General features: G+C 34.7%; 1 non-coding gene across 1 annotated transcript; it reads left to right on the forward strand.

The window, feature by feature from the left end:
- The first annotated feature begins 98 nt into the window (after nt 1-98).
- Nucleotides 99-171, forward strand: TRNAA-UGC (transfer RNA alanine (anticodon UGC)). The gene has a single exon. It is a non-coding gene; the product is annotated as a tRNA-Ala (tRNA).
- Nucleotides 172-5,376: the final 5,205 nt, after the last annotated feature.

Consider the following 5,376-nt stretch of genomic DNA (forward strand, 5'->3'; position numbering starts at 1 on the left):
AGACGTAGGATTTTGTGCAGAAAGCGGAGAGCAATGGCTGCAGGAAGAGCGAGGAAGACTATTGTTTTCAATTATTTCTGAGCCTCCTTAGCACCATCGGGGATGTAGCTCAAATGGTAGAGCGCTCGCTTTGCATGCGAGAGGTACAGGGTTCGATCCCCTGCATCTCCATTTTACTTCCCTTGTATTATTATTTGTCTGTTTAAGAACATATCTCTCTTGGGATGAACATCTTACAAGTATGAAATTTTGCTTCTTTACTCAAAACAATAATCAAACTCATAATCCACCAGTGCAAATCCGATATATCATTTACTCGATCACTCAACCTATGCCTAAAAATAAGAAGATGTCTCTCTTAATTTCTTCTCGATTGGCCTTGGTATAATTAGTTGATATAATCCCCATCTATTAGTAAGATTACAATAGCTCTGGACGTCTGGGATGAGTGTTTCACTTTTTGGGACAAGGATTACAATAGCTCTATTATTATTAGTACGTGGAAGGAAGCATTGAAGTAACAAAATCACATGATTATTGGTTATCTATTAATTATCTCATTTCTTTATTATTTTTTATATGACAATACCAACACATTATATGAGTCAATTATCTATAAGATATATCATTATTGAGGTACGTTTTTAAATTTTGAATCATTTTTGTTTATGTACAAATTATCTCATTACCAAATTTTTTTCTTGAGATTAACTAATAATAATTTGTTAGATGGAATTTTTTCACTCCAATCATAACATTTTTATGAAATTCTATAATATTATATCTAATTAGAAAGTGTAAATTGCTTTATGTAGTTTGGTTATTTTGTTCAAACATTCGTTATAGTTTGTTTTTTGATCAAAAGAGAGAAGTTTTTTATCAAAAGAGGTCCCTGTATTTTTTCATTACTGCTAAAACAAGCTCCACTACATAGCCAAAGAGGGTCACAGAGAGATTTACAAAAATGAGGCAAAAAGATAAAATTGCCCTTACCATGCTTTCTCCTCTCTTCTCCCCTCCCATGGATTGCCCCCGCCATTGCTTCTCTCATCTCCCCTCCCATGATTGCTACCCTAGTCTCACTGCCGCCCTCGCCTCGTCTCGCCACTACACTTTCGTCGCCTCGCTGCCCTCGTCTCCGTCGCATCGCCAATCGTCACAACAGATCGGCGAGGCAACGAGGCGCAGTGGCCATGGGAGGGGAGAGGAGAGAAGTAGGGGCAGGGACAATCCATGGGAGGGAAAAAGAGAAAGTAGGGCGGGGCAAAATCATCTTTTTACCCCCAGTCGGTAAACTCATCGGGCTCTCTAGACTTTTCCCTGCTAAGACACCCATTTTTGTGACTTAAGTAAAATTAAAATAAAATTAATTTTAATTTTTATATAATTTAAAAATAAAAGAATACAATAAAAAAATTGTTGGCTTTTGTTGGTTGAAAGCATATAATTCTAGTGATGCCACCAAATAGGGTACTAACAAGACACTAGGAAGTTTTGAGGAAGAAACTCTTACATAAAAAGTAGTACACCACCTCCACAAAGGCAAGCCATTGGAGGGAGTTTTATCTTCTGTCATCCATCTGTTGAAGCAAAGGACCAAATATTGGTCTTTCAGCATTGACAAAGACATTATTACTGTCAAATTTGAGAACCAGTGTTGAGTTCTTACTCAGGCTGTCAAAACATGTAAACAGATCAGATTCAAGTCAAGTCATTATTGGATTATGATCTGTTAACACTCAATTCTAACTTAATCTGTTAGTTTATTGAATTAAAAACGCTCAACCATAACCTAGACAATCTAACTAAACATATAAACAAGCTAACCAATTAAATACGTATTAAGGTTAACATGTATAGATCAGGTTAACCAATTAATTTGTTTAACTATCTATTTAAATTTAAATACTAATCAAAATATTAAAATTAAAAATAAAACAAAGTAATCCTCAAATTACTAATTAAGTGATTAATTTCATTTTGATTCTTTTGAATAATTCAAAATAGTCAAAAAAAATAAATCAAGAATAGTACATCCATCATTTATGATATTACTAAAAATAATCAAAATCATGCATTATAACTGAGTTAGTTCCAAATTTTTTCGAGTTGACATACTATCAACCCAAACCCAATAACCAAAACCCCATAAATATTTATTAAGTCAACCTAATAATAACTTAAATTTATTAAGAATCAGCCCAAACCCATTAATTTTGTGTCGAGTTTGGGTTGAATCATCACCTTAATCTCCTTAATTAAATTAGAATTTATAAAATTTTAAATAAAATTTTTAGATCTATCCATATGAGAAAAAATATGAATCGAATAGAGTTATCTTATATAGATTTCACAAATGCAAAATCTTCCTATAGCACACACTAAATACTTTTGATCACTTTCAATCTATCTAAGAATTGATAGATTCCTTTTGTTTTTTTCACTTTTAAAGCCTAAAAATCAAAAACCTTATATGTCTAGTAACTCATTATTAGTAGGTTTGTTTAAAGAAAGGCTATGGCATGTAGCACTGGACCCAATGGAATCTCTTCCTTTATTTCAAATTAGTGTATATTAATCATGGTTGCAATTATGTCCATCAACATATTTACAATTTTAATAATAAAGGATTAGAGTTATAGTGAGATTCATTTCACATAATAATCATTCCCCCAACTAATATTTCATATAAATTATGGGATTAAACTAATCATTAGTACTTCAAAATTTATATATGTGTCTGTATTAAGATATTTTGGACAATGAAACAATTTTGAAAACTAAGTTCAAAATTTTTGTTATCTATTTACTCCATTCAAAATAAATATGTCTGAAATCTTTTCAAATTGACTGGCAAGATTTTATCCAAAATTCAAGAGAAACAATCATGAATAATCTCTTTTACAATACGAGTGATGGGTTCCTTATTAAATGACTACTAACTTCATACACTCAGCTCTAACATTTGGCATTTCTTTGACTAGAAATGAGCTCCCCAATTCCAACTCGGCCTTGGCATTAACAAGCTTCATGTTATCTACTTGTCCTATGTTGAGTATTTTTACTAGGCAACTACCCCTCATCTTGGTCTTCGATGTCCAACCCTTTCCCCCATTGCCTTGAGGTCCATCGACCCCATGCCCTTGGTATTCAACTCAATAAAAATTTTCCACCTCGGCTTCGAGCTACTTCAAGCCTTTGGTCATCTGCTTTTCAAGCTCTACCTTCGTGGCCTCAAATTGTTGGGTGGAATCATCATGTTCCATCTTCAGGTTTTAACCTCCAACCGATCCACACTGTCCATTTCCTAAAGCCTAGTAAGACACTCTCGAAAGTTAGCTCCCCATGGCATATGTCACAATGTCACCTCATCTCCTTGTGTAAGTTGGTCTCCCTAGTAGCGTATTCTACTAGCCATTCCCCCATTTTGACAAGCTTGTTCTTCATGCCTTCTCCTCATGTGCGTCCATAATGTGGTGGGCCCATGAATAACACTTGAACCTTTCCTTGTCATGAGCATAATGCATGACATCTTAGCTCTAATACCACATGTCATGCCTCAACCACTCACCAAGGCTAGAAGCGTGTGACACCTAGCTAATGTCTCCTAATTCAATGAGGCTAGGTCAACATTTCCCACACTCAACTTGGAGGAATAAAAGAATAATCAAGCCCACAACATTCTAAAGGGAGAAGTTCTCAAATAAGACCTAAAGGATATTTTCTATTAAACTTTGGATGGTTACAAATGATAAGGGTGGAAGTATTTATAGACATCCACCTCACATTCTAGGACATTACTATTAATTACTCCCTCAAATATTCTATCAACTACTACATGATTCTTTGTATTACTAGACTCCTTTACACAAGATTAGAACCATCTAGAACATTACAAGATAAAGTAGAAGACGCAAAAACGCAAAAGCACTTACTAAATTACTTTAGGATAAACTAGAATAGTTCGAAGTCTTCTAGGTACCCCTAAAATCCTTTAGGACTATCTAGAACCTTCTTAGTAATCTCTAGGGTATTCTTGTAATTTGACTACATGTCTACATCATCTCCTAGCAACTTCTAGGCTTTGTTCACGCTACTCAACCAATCTGCCAGTCATGCACATCTTGGCTCGCTACTATGTAGCAATTGTGGCCCAACATGGACTTGTGACTCGTTAGCCCTCTTATAGTTACTTTGCCCATGCAAGCCATTGTGGCCTTGCATGTCATACTCTTCTAACAGTTGTCCTTGGAAGCTTTAATCTATTGTCGAGCCTCTTTACCACCTTTCGTTGCACTCGAGCAAACTCCTCAATCATTGTCTTGCCCAACACATAGGCCTCTCTTCTCGGCTTGATCCTTTCTTCACAATTTGGGCCCAACCCAGAAACCAATTCCTAGTTTGGCCCGATCATCCTCTCACTAACTTGGCTCAATACTCAACCTAGCTCCCATCTCAACTTGAGCAGCACCATCTTAGTCCAACCAAACACAAACAAAGGCATAAAAATATTAGCAAGTGGCAATGGGCCACACCCCTAGTAATATAATAATAAATAAATAGTACCTATATAATACATGTGAAAAATAAAACATCAAATTCTATTATCAAATAATATGAGTTTTGGCTTTGTAGGGTATATAAAACTTTCGCCCTTGATGTCATGAGAGGAAGGAGTTCTTGTTCTCATCTTCTACTATTTGGTTAAAGGATGTTGAAGTGCTTCATCACCATGGTGCAAAGGTTTTAATAATATCAGCCCGCTACTCTATCAAAAAGTACAAAAACCTCTTTGACAAAAAATAAACCAAAATAGGTATATGAGCAAAAGATCTAAACCACAAGAGGTATGGGGCCAATTTACCCAATTGTTGTAATACCCTTGATGATTTTATGATAAAATTGTCAATTAAGAGAATAATGGTATACGAAAATTTTCATAACTGCCCTTGAATCAAAGGGAAAACATATGATATATAGGATGCCTTAAAAAGAGCAAATTGGTAATTTGGAATTCCTTCACATAAAGGTAAATTATTTTGTGGAGAAAATATTTATATATTGGGGAATTGGATTTTTTTTTGGAAGAATGTAATTCTTGTCCAAGAGCATGGGAAAAATACATGGATAATTAGGAATTAAAAATGAAAGCCAAGTAGGGTAGATTGGTGGCACTTGGCAAGATCCCATGAAAAGGCTTCAATTAAAATATGAAAATAAATTAGCTTAATTATGTGTAAATGAGATGTCTTGGCAAAAACTTGTGAAGCAAGATGTGGGATTAAAAAAAATAAAAAATGAAAAGGAAATGGGTCATTCTTGCATTTATTAGGGGTAATGATTAAGGGGAATTAAAAATAAATCAAAAGGAAATGG

Source organism: Diospyros lotus, chromosome 1 (genome assembly GCF_014633365.1).
Source record: "Diospyros lotus cultivar Yz01 chromosome 1, ASM1463336v1, whole genome shotgun sequence".
Classification (NCBI taxonomy): Eukaryota; Viridiplantae; Streptophyta; class Magnoliopsida; order Ericales; family Ebenaceae; genus Diospyros; species Diospyros lotus.